General features: G+C 42.7%; 1 long non-coding RNA gene and 1 other non-coding gene across 2 annotated transcripts; one reads left to right on the top strand and one right to left on the bottom strand.

Annotated features, from left to right (window-relative positions):
- Positions 1 to 1,249: 1,249 nt before the first annotated feature.
- Positions 1,250 to 14,084, top strand: LOC138772567 (uncharacterized). The gene is made up of 4 exons (XR_011359778.1): positions 1,250 to 1,615; positions 3,750 to 3,872; positions 12,539 to 12,679; positions 13,831 to 14,084. It is a non-coding gene; the product is annotated as an uncharacterized lncRNA (long non-coding RNA).
- Positions 7,726 to 7,797, bottom strand: TRNAC-GCA (transfer RNA cysteine (anticodon GCA)). Its single transcript has one exon. It is a non-coding gene; the product is annotated as a tRNA-Cys (tRNA).
- Positions 14,085 to 14,350: the final 266 nt, after the last annotated feature.

The raw sequence follows: 14,350 nt of genomic DNA, 5'->3' as shown, positions 1-14,350 counted from the left end.
ACGATATATCGTACCGTATAAACGCTGATCGTTATGAAAAAAAATCGTTACTCCGACATCGTTAATCGTACGATCGGGCCAATTATCGTTTCATGTAAACGCACCATTAGATATTGATGTGTCTATCAGAATATGCAAAGTTGTTTCTAATGACAGTGCACCATTTAACCTGACAGGCCCTACAAGTTTGCTGACGAGCCCTACATGGAGCTGGGGAAATTGGGGCACATGTATCATCTGAGCAATTTTTCTTGGCCTCAATGAATCTTGTCTGGTTGCGCATTTTTTTTTGCTGGGGTGGCGTTCGGACCTGTGAAGTCGGCCTTAGTCATGACATCCTATCTTCAACTAGATTGCGCTAAAAGGTGAAAACATGGCCCATGTATTCTGGAGAGCATTGGGACTTTGACACAACCACTTCCCTCCAATGGCGAATAGAGATCATGTGTTACGGCATGCGGCCGTGTATCCCCTACCTGCTCTGGGTCCCACTGTGTCGGGATCATCTCCCTTTCTCTCAGCCTGCTTGTTCTCTAATAGCTTCTCTTGCTCTGAGCTGGCCTCCAGGAAATTTGGGCTCCCTCTAGTGGCAGGCATATGCCTGTCCACCTATATTTATAAGCTCAGCCCACAGGCTCTGGAGTCTTCTGGCATGTTCTACTGAGGGTATATATAGCCTCCACTTCCTCGCCTTCCTGCTTGGTTGTTTTAATTTTTCAGTCAGCAACCACGTTTGTGCTCCATGGCTATCCACCACTTCCCATTGATCTTCTAGCTGTTTGGATTTCAGTCCATTCTAATTTCTACCTCAGCTTCAGTCTAAAGTACGTTCTAACGTTGCATTCTGCACTTCTACCACAGAGAAGAGTACCTAGCCCCGGACTCCAGCACTCCTTCAGTCGGTGGTTGCCAAAGTCCTTCTCTGAGGGTAGCGATCCGGACCAAGGAAACCAGGAGCTCCTTAGACTCTGCTCCTTGAGAAAGGGACGCCAGCATTTCTCAGTGATCCTCCTCATGCTTGGACCATCCATCACACCATGTTAATTTATTTATTTTATTTTTTTTTACTGACTGTTGATGGTATTGTCTGCCTAGTCGGACTATGTACAGAGTCACATGATGGAAAAACCGGCATCATTGTTTCATTGAACTAAGGAAGAGACTATGCAGGACAGAGAACAGACAGCATTACCATGGTGGGTACTGTAAAATGTAAGCGCCTCCTGCTTTATTTTATTAAACTCAGACGACCCGGGGGATGTGTATCAATGACATGAACGGATTCACATGCTCCATTATTACTAGCACAGACTTGACTGCACATCTACTATAGCAGGTGAATATGAAGGAAATGAAATTACCTTGTAGATTAAAAAAACACTCATCCCTGTATTATATAGACTGAAAGCTGATCACACAACCATGATGTATAACACATAATAGACAAGCCCGATCTGATGGACAGAAAAAATGGTGTATCCCCCCCCCCCTCCTTTCCCTCCCACCTTTCTCCTGATTCCATCCTCCAACTTACTGACTGAGGACTATATAAAGGGATGAACTGCAAACCCTTCAAGATCTTACAAGTTCCCTCTGAAATAAAAGAGAACTGCAGGTGGGTGACTCTATGTTTTCTTTGCTACACATGTCAACTAGATGGGAATAGAGGAGATAGAGCTGTGTTATGCAAATAACATTATGTGTAGTGGAAATATGGATTTAGCCTAGTGTATTATTATTATTATTATTATTATTATTATGTTTATTACTATTGTTATTATTTTTATTTTTGTAATTATTATTATTGTTATTAATATTATTATCATTATTGTTATAATTATTATTGTTATTATTTTTATTATTGTTGTCGTACTAATATATCAAATAATTTTTTTTTTCTTCCGTCCTAATATTATTACTGTCATTTACAATTTATTAAAGTTATCACTGCTCCTAAGTAATACGATGCCCATTCAGTTCAGACTGCTGCTGGCCAACATCCATTCCTCCCTACTCCCCTATATACATGCATGCTTGGCTCAGATGAGCGTGCATGCTTATGACAATGCTCAGGGAGGAATAAGCCACTGCCAGATGGGTCTTGCAAAGGCTTCTCTCTCTTGTAGACCTAGAAATTCAATATTCTTGATCTTTTTTTTCCACTGACACCTGTTGCTTAAAGAAAGTCTAGAGACCCCCCATATATATATATTAATGTTTAGTCCCATCTGATGTGTAGAGGGAGTTTGACTTTTTAGTATTTAATAATATTAATGATTGATTACGCTACACTGGCAAATACTGGCACGGGATCTTATATGTAGTAGTAATTGTGGTAAGGATCAGTCCATACTAGTGTTTTGTTTTTGTTTTTTTTTTATAAAGTTTTTTTTTATTAGAAAAGCACAATATTCCTCATGAGTAGAAAGACCAAGACAAATCTGAGTAGTCAGTCTCTTCAATGGTCATATTAGTCTTCCATATACTAACAGCATGTAGTCTGTCACCCATACAAGTCAAATGGAGCTGTCATAGACAAGGTGCTGACTAGTAATACATGGATGTTGGCACTGGTGGGAATGGAAAAACTACTCATCACTTACAACATATTGATCCTTGAAGACCCCTCCAGGCTTCTCTTGTAGTGTGACTAGATAGAATTCAACAATGGTTTGTAAAATTAAAGCTCATTCACGTCATATCGCAGGACCTAAAAAAAGTGACTGTGTCTGTACGAGCGCTGGGGACGTTACCGCACGCAGGAGAACGTTGTCCGGTCCAGACTCACATAACACACAGGTAAAAGAGATCTACACAGGTACTCTAGCAAAATGTTTTTTTTTTTTCCATTTAAATCATTTGGTAAATTTACTTCTATGCAAAAAATTTCAAGTCTTCCAGTACTTATCTGCTGCTGTATGTCCTGCAGGAAGTGGTGTATTATTTCTAGAGTTGAGCAAACCGGGTTCGGGTTCGAGTTGATCTGAACCCGAGCGTTCGGTATTTGATTAGCTGGGGCTGCTGAACTTGGATAAAGCTCTAAGGTTGTCTGGAAAACACGGATACAGCCAATGACTATATCCATGTTTTCCACATAGCCTTAGGGCTTTATCCAACTTCAGCAGCCATCGCTAATCAAATGCCGAACGTTCGGGTTCGGATCGACTCGAGCATGCTCCAGGTTCGCTCATCTCTAATTATTTCCAGTCTGACACAGTGTTCTCTGCTGCCACCTCTGTCCATGTCAAGACCTGTCCAGAGCAGGAGATTTCTATGGGGATTTTCTACCACTATGGACAGTTCCTGACATGGACAGAGGTGGCAGCAGAGAGCACTGTGTCAGACTGGAGAGAATACAGAACTTCCTGCAAGGCATATAGTAGCTGATAAGTACTGGAAGACTTGAGATTTTTTTTAATACAAGCAATTTGCAAATCTATATAACTTTCTGAAACCAGTTTATTTGAAAGAAAAAATGTTTGACGGAGTACCCCTTTAATCAAGCCCCACCCCAACTTCCTGTTTTCCATCTTGGTCTCTCTCCAGGGGAGACAGAATTCCCCTAACAACAGGCAGTGGACAGCAGCACTAGATACGTAGTGACTAAGACTATAGGGCTTTATTTTCTGTGGCATGAAGTTATTTTTGGTAAATGAAGTGATTTACAAATATGTTAGAAATCATGTAGCCTACTAAATGGAGGAAAGTTATTTGAAAGGAGAGTGACCAGTTATTGTATATGCACACAGGTGAGAAGCTGCAAAATGAACCCCTCCATCTTGGGAGTATTCTGCCTCATGTTATGCGTCCAAAGCCGATCTCTGCATAGTGAGCGACTAAATGCATTGGATTTGTCAGAAAACAGAGACCTGGTAAGTGTACATAGTAAATGACTGTGATATTCTATATTTAGCAGAGTTTATGAGGAACATGCTGTATCTGTAAATTAAAAGAGAACAAAACTACCAATTTTAAGCCGTCACAATTGATGTTAACCCTATATGGAGGTTCACGCAACTTGCCATGAAAACATTGTTCATTCTCTGGACAGCTGCTATGGGAAGAGTCCAGAAGGCGGGCTGTTCTTCTTAGATACGTTAAGCTCCCATATTGATTTTCCTGTCCCTTCTCAGCTATGATCACCAGATCGAGCATTCCATGGGGAGATTACCAAAGCTGCCAATCAAAACTGAGAGGAGGGGCTGGGGAAACTCTTAAAGGGGTACTCCAGTAAAAAATGTTTTTCTTTCAAATCAACTGGTGTCAAAGTTTTCTCTGCTGCCACCTCTGTCCATAACAGGAACTGTCCAGAACAGTAGCAAATCCCCATAGAAAATCCTCTCCTGCTCTCCAGACTGGAAAGAATACACCACTTCCTGCAGCTGATAAGTACTAGAAGACTGGAGATTTTTTAATCGAAGTAAATTACAAATCTCTGGCACTTTCTGGCACCAGTTGATTTGAAATATATATTGTTTAGCTGTCAGTTATCTCTCCTGTCCGGCAACATACACAGCCAAACGTTCCTATATTCTCTATAGGAAGGGTAAGGCCGCAGTCAGAGCTCTCTCATCTCTTCTAGAACAAAAGGGTCGGGCAGTGACTTTTCATCAAGCCTGACCCCTATCTCCACCAACATACCCTGTCGGAGGTTGGTTGGTGGAGCTCTAGATAGACAAACCCACCACAAGCGGCAGGTAGAACAGACAAAAGTATAAGGTGTATGGGAACCTTGAGGTTTATTGTGGTCTCTAGATTCCCCACCGACAGATGAGGGTATGCTGGATTTGTGCCACCTGACCAATTTGTTCTGGGGGGTATAAGCCAGCACCAGAGCCAGGGGCGTATCTAGGATTCACAGGACCCCATAGCAAAACATTTTAAGGGAGGGGCCCCCCTCCCCTACACACAACACAAAGCACTGTGTGTGTGTATATATATATATATATATATATATATATATATATATATATATATACATACACAGTATAGGCTCTGTGGTGTGGCCAAAAAATAAAATCTCTTGTGGCCGGTGACAGAATCCTGGCTGCAGCCACAAGAGTGACTGGCAGAGCAGAGAGCCAATGGCTGCTTGCTATGACAGTCCACTGTTTTACCTATAAGGGCCCATTAGGAGCCCTTATGGTTATATACATAGGTGCAGGAGCAGACTACCTTCTCCTTAACCCCTTATGTACTGCAGTGTGTAAGTGACCCAAAGTTTAGAAGACCAGGAGATATCTGCTTTACTGCTGGTGCACTGATAACCCCTTCTGCACATTTTCCTACTTGAGTGCCCAGCTGGAGAACAGAGGTCACAGGTTATCAGTGCAGTGAAGCAGAAATCTCTGTCTTCTGCTTGTTAAGCCTTTTTTGTGTTGTAGCATGTACGTAAACAATGGGTCACTTACACACTACAGTACATAAGGGGTTAAGCAGAAGGACACACGTTCTAACCTTCTCTCCCGGGCCCCCCCCCCTCCTGCACGGGCCCCATAGCAACTGCCTACCCTGCCTCTATGGTAGCTACGCCACTGACAGAGCTGTTTTTCTGTAGTTTACCCCTCCTGATAGAGAACACATACCTTGCAAAACGTTCATGTGTAAGGGGAAATCGGGAGAGACCAAGGACTTATCCTTTATCCAGCTCTACAAAAACATGGCCACTTTCCTCCAGAGACAGCACCACTCTTGTTTTCAGTTTGGGTGGGGATTTGCCACTTAGTTCCATTAAAGTGAATGGAGCTTAATTGCAAACTACACCTGAACTGGAGACAAGTGTTGTGTTGTCTCTGTAGAAAAGTGGCCATGTTTTTGTAGCGCTGGATAACCCCTTTAGGGTAAACTAGAAGTGCCAAAAAAGTATGGCTGTGGTTCTTCCAACCATTACCATTGTCTTTCATGGAGAATGGCATCTAACTGGTGTTAGATGCCATTGGTGGAGTGGTGTCTCAGGCTGCATTTCCACGTTCCGTGTTCCTGATGGAACACTGACGTGGAATGCCAGTACCCGAGTCACCCCGCACCCGGACAGAATCGTGCGCACAGGGGACGATTATCATGCGGGCAGCGATCGAAAAATCCTTCATATGTTGTTGATCATTGATTTAGATCTGAACCTAAAATTATCGTTACTCGTTCGTTAATCGCTCGCTGTAATTCCACATTCGTTCGCTGAAGTTCCGCATCTTTTCACTAATTGTTCAGTGTAATTGCACATTGATCATTGATTTGCTGGGATCAGAAGGAATAAATGATCATAGTAGCGATCGCAATAACGATCGTAGTAACGATTGTAACTAATGACCATCGTTCTGTGTAATATGGTGAACGATTTCAGGTGAATGATAAACGATGTTGTTTGCGATCGTTTATCGTTATGGTGCGTTTACACAGGCAGATTTATCTGACAGATTTTGGAAGCCAAAGCCAGGAATGGATTTGAAAAGGGGAGAAATTACATGTAATAGGACCCTAAGGAATCTATTGCACAGGTGGAGTGGGTATGACTACATATTAGGCAATGGAGGATGATTGGAAGAGGAAATATTTGCCTGCCCAAGACTGGGAGAGAGCACACACACCCTATGAACAGAACCTGGGGTAATAGCAGCAGCAAGAGTTGATCTAGCAACCCCAAAATCTTCTAATGTCCATGACATTGTAAGTGCATGAAGTGTGCAATATAGTGGTCGCAGTGATTATATGTGTACATCAGACATGGCAGAGCTGTAGCTAGATGTTCTTTATCTCGGACAAAGGGTGAGTCAGGTTCCTGCATCCTATGCAAGGAAATATGGGCTACCGCTTGGGGTCTTGACCTCCTGGGAGACCCAGTGAGATTGCCCCCATTGTACTAACGCCACCACCCGGGGCCGGGGAATCCCTTGGTAGGCCTCAACCTAGAGTGATTCCCAAGTCAAATGGCACAGGGCTGGAGACTGCAGCAATGAAAGTATGGGGGAAATGTTTTTTGTGTGGTGGATTTTATCTAGTAATGGTATGGTGGTATTAGTCACTGTGATGGTAATGGTAGTGGTTACGGTGCAGTGATATTATTTGTTTCTTATATACTGGTATTGGTAATATTGGTCTTAGTTTATTGGATTTGGTCAGTTTATATATATTTGTTTTTATATATACTTTTCTCCTTATACTGCTGTTCTGAAGTCACTTCCACATACCGAGTCTCTCAGAAACTACAATTCCCAGCATGCTCAGAGAGATTTTTAAGTCTAGGGCATTCTTAGAGTTGCAGTTCAGCATCAAATGGATACAGTAAAATCCAGGACAAAACATGGTCAGCATGTCATTTCTTTATTGGTGGGCCCCCAGGATCAGTTATAATGGTGGACCTCAGGTACCCCAGTCCAGGGCCGTTTTGGCAACTGTGCAGGCCGGGTGACCGCACAGGGCGCTGAACGCTAGGCGGCGCTGGAAGTACCCCCCTCCCTTCCCACCTTTACAGACCACGCTAACCAGGATAAATCTGCCCCGGGATAAATTATTAGAATTATTTTTTCACTTAAAACAACTTACCATATCTGGGTCTTGAATTTCTGCAAAAAAAAAAAAAAGATTAAAAGTAAATGAATAAAAAGAGACGGTCATACAAATTGTAACGAATCAATACTATAGCTGTCTGCCTTCAAATCCTGACTGCTGCCTGTCCGGAATGGAAGACATATATTGATGTAATATATGTCCCCTTTAAAAAAAAATTTAAGGGGGCACCCGGATTTGAACCAGGGACCTCTCGATCTGCAGTCGAATGCTCTACCACTGAGCTATACCCCCTCCTGTTACTGCACCAGCAAGAACTGGTTAGGTGTAACCAAAATGAGTCATCTGTGTATTCAGCAAAGTTTGCATATTACTGCTGACAGCATGGGTGATTCTCATGGGAAAAGTCACCAGGAACAATGTCATTTGTAGTACTGCTCTTACTTTATGGTCACAGGCTGCAGGGCCCAGGTTCATGACATCCTCCTATATTTATCTTTATCTACGGCATTTACCTTCACTGGGTCCTAATATTAGCTTTCCGCACTCAGATGCCTCTAGGTCTTTATGGTAGAGCAGGATACTGCCCAAGAAATACATGCAAGCAGAAATAATAATAATAATTGTGGCAGATAGGAAAGGTAGTACCTGCATGATGATTGAGCGACTTACTGTGCACAGTTGTGGTGACCCAGGGGTACTAGGTGTTTCCTGCATGAACTGATGTTCCGGTGCTGCTGCGGCACTTGTCATTGGGATCGGAGTGTCGAAGTGGTAGAAGGCCTCCTTAGGTCCCAACACACCGAACCGGATGAAAAACTTTTACTTTATCCATCCCCTCCTTGGTTGAACTTGATGGACATGTGTCTTTTTTCAACCATATTAACTATGTAACTTGGCAGTGCTTTTTTAAGGACAAGGTTGCACAGTAGATTGCTAATGGTTTAATTTATGTGTTTTAGAGTAGTTCTGCTTTATACTCACGGCAATGAAATCACGGACTGTCAGATCCAGTTGTATGGGCCCAGGGGTTTCACAATCGGGCAAAGCTAATCCCTCAGGAAGGGGCGGATTAACTTCACCATAGGCCCCGGGCTGATCCCCAGGCCTGGGCCCCCCTACCCTACCGTACCTATGGTAGCACTAGTGTGATGTTCATAGTACAGGGTAGATAATGTCATGATGCCCTGATTTGTGCAAAATTAAGGTAAAAAACAGTGATCGTATGAATCACGGCAGCACTGTACCCAGAAGACAATACACCACTGAAAGTATAAGTCAGTTTTGGTGGCCATGGGGCCCCCAGGAGCTCAGGGCCCTGGGCTACCGCCTGAAAAGGACCTATTGTAATCCGCTACTGCCCTCAGGGTGCCCCAAGGAGACCGAGCAGTAGTCAGCAGGGTACGTAGGCTAATCACACTTCTCCAAACCACTGTAGAATAGTCTTTGGTCAGAAGAAAAGAAGTAATCCCCTGCAATTTGAGCAGGTAGTCACCCCCTTAGTAGGTTTAGTAGGCCATAGTCTACCTGTAGAGAAATCAGCTTGTAGTCTTTAGTACTCAGGCACCTGGCCACAGGGCCAGGCCCTGGAAAGGACTCCCTCAAGAACTCAGCTCTAGTGTAGGACTAGTCAGGAACAAAACTAGACCAGAAATAACTAATAATAAGCAAAGTACTTACTCGTCCTCATTCCCCGTATTGCCGCTGCCGGGGCCTGTTGACAGCTGCTGGTGTCCCCCAGCTCTTCCAACCGCAATGTCACAAACCCGGGGGAGTAATTGACCACTCAGTCAGTGGCCAATCACTCAGATGTTTTAGTGTCCTGGCCACGCCTCTATGACACTTTACAGCAGCAATAATAAACAAGTTTGTAGGTGCCTTACACAATCACATGAATAGTCTTATTGCTAGCATAACTATGCATTAGAAAACTCTCTTCTAAGCAAAGATTTCAAAGCAGACTTGGTTTTTAAAAGGGGTTTATTTCAAGTTAAAATGTCAAGTATTTCAGTACTTATCAGCTGCTGTATGTCCTGCTGCAGGAAGTGATATTCTTTTCTGTCTCTCCAGAACAGGAGAGGTTTTCTAATTTACCTAGGTTTTGTAATTTACTTCTATTAAAAAAAAAAATCTCAAGTTTTCCAGTGTTTATCAGCTGCTGTATGTCCTTCAGGAAGTGGTATGTTCTTTCCAGTCTGTAGAGCAGGAGAGGTTGTCTATGGGGATTTTCTACTGCTCTGAACAGTTCCTGACATGGACAGAGGTGGCAGCAGAGATCACTCTTTCACACTGGAAACAATACACTACTTCCTGCAGGACATACAGCAGCTGATAAGTACTGGAATACTTGATATTTTTAAATAGAAGTAAATTATTACTCTATATAGCTTTCTGACACCAGTTGATTTGAGTAACACTTTAAGATGTGCTGTTCAAGCACAAAGCAACAGGCAACATTGAGGACAGTAGACGCAGAGGTTGACCAAGGAGAGGTCCAGATGTCCAGCAGTGGCATCAGCTGGCAGGAACACTTGCCTAAAACTTTTACACAGTACTATATATAGTATAATCTGCACGTAACAGAAAGCACGCAACTCACCAGCTAAACTGGAAAATTGTCCTAATTACTGAAAATGATTCCCCCCTTGAAGACAAGTACAAGGTGCCTTCAAGATAGATGGAAGATCCTTAATTTACTTTTCACGGCTCATTCATTTCCCTTCCTTAATGAAAAGACCATGAGACATTTAATAAGTAGACATCTACAGCTTATTGTGCTCGGCTACTTAGAGGATGAATCAGGGTTACCCTTGTAGTTACCAATAAGATAGAAGGAGCAGAGTGTCTCCATATCCTTTCTCCGGATCCATTAGTGATGTTCTAGACAAATCACGAGATTGCTTGCGCTGGATGACACATGCCGGTATAAGTATTCTTATGTCAGAGATACACAGGTACAGTAGCTTGCTGTAAAAGCGAGTGATTCATGAAACCTTCTGTTCTTTCATCAAAGACTCAACAAGCTGAGTATCCATCTGCAATAATTTATTGTGTCATGAGTGGATGACCTCTATGGAAGGTCCTCTATGGAAGGATGGCTAAGAATAGGCTCGTCGTGTCCTCTACTTGTTGCGTATGTTCAGATATGGCAGATAAATATACTTAAAGGAGAAGTCCGGCGAAAATTTTTATTAAGGTATTGTATTGCCCCCCAAAAGTTATACAAATCACCAATATACACTTATTACGGGAAATGCACATAAAGTGCTTTTTTCCTGCACTTATTACTACATTAAGGCTTCACTTCCTGGATAACATGGTGATGTCACTTCCTGGATAACATGGTGATGTCACTTCCTGGATAAAATGGTGATGTCACTTCCTGGATAAAATACTTCCTGGATAAAATGGTGATGTCACTTCCTGGATAAAATGGTGATGTCACTTCCTGGATAAAATGGTGATGTCACTTCCTGGATAAAATGGTGATGTCATGACCCGACTCCCAGAGCTGTGCGGGCTGTGGCTGCTGGAGAGGATGATGGCAGAGGGATGCTCAGTGTCCCTCCAGTGCCCTGTGTCCCTCAGTGTCCCTCTGCCATCATCCTCTCCAGCAGCCACAGCCCACACAGCTCTGGGAGTCAGGTCGTGACATCACTATTTTATCCAGGAAGTGACATCACCATGTTATCCAGGAAGTGACATCACCATTTTATCCAGGAAGTGACATCACCATTCTATCCGGGAAGTGACATCACCATGTTATCCAGGAAGTGACATCACCATGTTATCCAGGAAGTGACATCACCATGTTATCCAGGAAGTGACAACACCATTTTATCCAGGAAGTGAATTCTTGATGCAGTAGTAAGCGCAGGGAAAAAATGCACTTTATGTACATTTCCCCTAATAAGTGTATATTGGTGATTTATATAACTTGGGGGGGAGGTACAATACCTTAATAAACATTTTCGCCAAACTTCTCCTTTAACATTGTCTATAGAAGGACTCTAGGGCCAGATTGTAGAAGGTAAAATTTGCACAGATTGTATATAACACAGTGGAGTCACATTAGTAGGACCACTTCCAATTTTCGACTCTTGTCTTGGTGGGTATATATCAGGTGTAATAGGCTTTCTGCACATATAGCCCTCATTGGTGTCATGGGTAAATAGGGCAGATTGTCAGAGTTGCGAAAAAGGGGATGATTGTTGGCTTTCGGGCCAATGGTGGCTGTATTTCTGAAGCCTAAGTGTATAGTGAGTAGACAGATGGCACTATCGCGAATGGAGGTGCATGGGGGTGGAGCAAGAGTCTACAGTGGAGCATCTCAAACTAGAGTTGAGAAAGCAGGAAATTTGACTCTTTAGAGAGGACTACCCAATCAGCAGAGGTTCAATTGCGATTGGTGTGTAATAGTTGAGCGAACTTCGAGCACACTTGGGTTCGTCCCAACCAGAGTGTGCTGCATCTGATTACCGGTGGCTGTACCCATGTTTTTCAGGACTTCCTAGGGCTGCATCCAAATTCAGCCGCCACCGCTAATCAAATGCCGCACGTTTGGGTTGAGAAAAGTGTACTTGAAGTTCGCTCAACTACTACACACCAATCGCAATTGGACCTCTGCTGATTGGGTTGTCCTCTCTAAAGAGTCAAATTTCCTGCATCATCAAACAGATGGGCATTGGCATGTCAGGCAATATACATTGGTCCAATACAGGATATGTATAGGGCTTTATAGATGCACCCAGAGCTAGATGTCCCATAAGGCATGTGTACATGTTTTAAAAGCACCATCGAAAGGGCCTATGACCAAGGTATAGGATAAGCATTGCTATGGATAAGGTCTATGTCCTTAGTTGTATTCAAGAGTACAAGGGTGATGAAAGGAAGCTCTGCTGTGACTAATGGGGTAAGCCCTGATATGATATGATATGATGATAATAATAATAATAATAATAATAATAATAATAATAATAATAATAATAATAATAATAATAATAATAATAATTCCACCATTTCTTTTCCATTGCAGTTTTTAAGTGCACTGCAAGCTTATTTCAGCAGAAGAGGTATTCATGTGGACAGAACAGCCCCTTCGTACATTATCTTTTCCGCAAAGCCCCGAAATAGCAGGCCTTCCTATTTAGATGATGACAGACTTTTAGACACGCAAGTAAGTGCTGGTGGTTCCAAGAAGGACACTCAGTGGGTAAGTGGGTCTTTAAAAAGAAACTAGATAATGAGATTATAAACAGTTAAAGTGAATGTACTAGCGGTTTCTGTTTACACTATTAATAACCAGTCGCCAGCAAGGGGATGTCAGTGCCGCTGTCCTCTTTTTGAACCGCGGCCCAGTTTCCATGTATGGTACCGGTCTATTACCAAGCAATGGCGCGGCCTGAAGCACTGAAGGTTGTTTCCTCCCACTCGGGGCGGGATGGCCACTGTGGTGGTGTTCAGTAATAGACCGGTACCATGCATGGGAACCGGGCCATAGTTCACAAAAAAAAAAAAAGACTGCGGCACCAGCATCCCCATGCCAGTGCCGGTCTATTCATGTTTAAAACAGAAAAATGATGTACTCCTGGTACATTTATTTTAAAGCGACTCTGTACCCACAATCTGACCCCCCCTCCCCCCAAACCACTTGTACCGTCAGATAGCTGCTTTTATTCCAAGATCTGTCCTGGGGTCCGTTCAGCAGGTGGTGCACTTATTGTCCAGAAAAACAACTTTTAAACTTGCAGCCCTGTGTTAAATTGGCGTGGCCTAGAGTACCCATGCCCTAGGATTGTGACACCCCTCTGTCCCTCCTCCCCGCCCTCTTCACCATTAGGAATGCCCCTAGAACAATTTCTGCTATTCATCACCTGTCTAAACACTACACACGAGCTGGGTCGTTAAGGCACCTGTGTAGTGATCACACAGGCGATGAACAGGAAAAATTCCTAATGATTAGGGCTCGGAGGAGGGACGGAGAGGCGGTACAGGCCTAGACAGGCACAGACACTCTAGGCCACGCCAATTTGACACAGGGCTGCAAGTTTAAAAGTTGTTTTTTAGAATAATAACTGCACCCCCGAGAGACCACACAGCCAGAACAGCGGGGAAGTATGAGCTTGGTAATTGTTTTACTATATGGTGAGGCAGTAGGGAAGGTTTTATATTTCCCAGGAAAGGCCAGGATCAGGCCCATAATAATCTCATTGCCTGTCTCCATGACATGTACCCCATTAACTCAGCACCCCCTAGCTACCTTATTCCTAACCTATATACCTAAGTATTCTTATGTACAAAGACTAACAGAATGATCTTTTCTTTCAGTCCCAGGAAAATTTCTACTAATCAACATCCAAGAAGACCGCCATGGCCTTGCATAGATTTTTTTTTTCATTGCATTATTTATTTCTCTTTCAAATTAATTAGAAATTTCTAATGGAACTGATGTCCCATATGGTATAGATGTAATAAAGTCTCCCTTGTATGTATTATGTATTCGGATGCATTGTTTTATATATATGTTTCATGGATTTAGAATAAATATATATTGTAAAATGAAATAAAATATTCCAATTAAATTTACTCCTTGATATTATTATGACTTTCCTATAATTTAGGTTATTGTCTCCTTTTGATTTGTTTTACATCTCATGTTAAACCTACCTGGACCACTGTAGTTTGGCGTAATTTTTCCCCCCAACTTTAGTCCTCAGAAGGTCATGTTTTCAGGATTTCCTTAGTTTTTTCTAAGTCTGACTGAATTATGGTGAAGTCATCAGGTATCGCCACAAGCAATACACCTTCAATAACCGACGTCTGAATGAACTTTCTGTAATGTCTCCCG

The sequence above is a fragment of the Dendropsophus ebraccatus genome, chromosome 14 (assembly GCF_027789765.1).
Source record: "Dendropsophus ebraccatus isolate aDenEbr1 chromosome 14, aDenEbr1.pat, whole genome shotgun sequence".
Lineage (NCBI taxonomy): Eukaryota > Metazoa > Chordata > Amphibia > Anura > Hylidae > Dendropsophus > Dendropsophus ebraccatus.
Note: the sequence above shows the minus strand (reverse complement) of the source record. Positions and strands in the feature narration are given on the sequence as shown.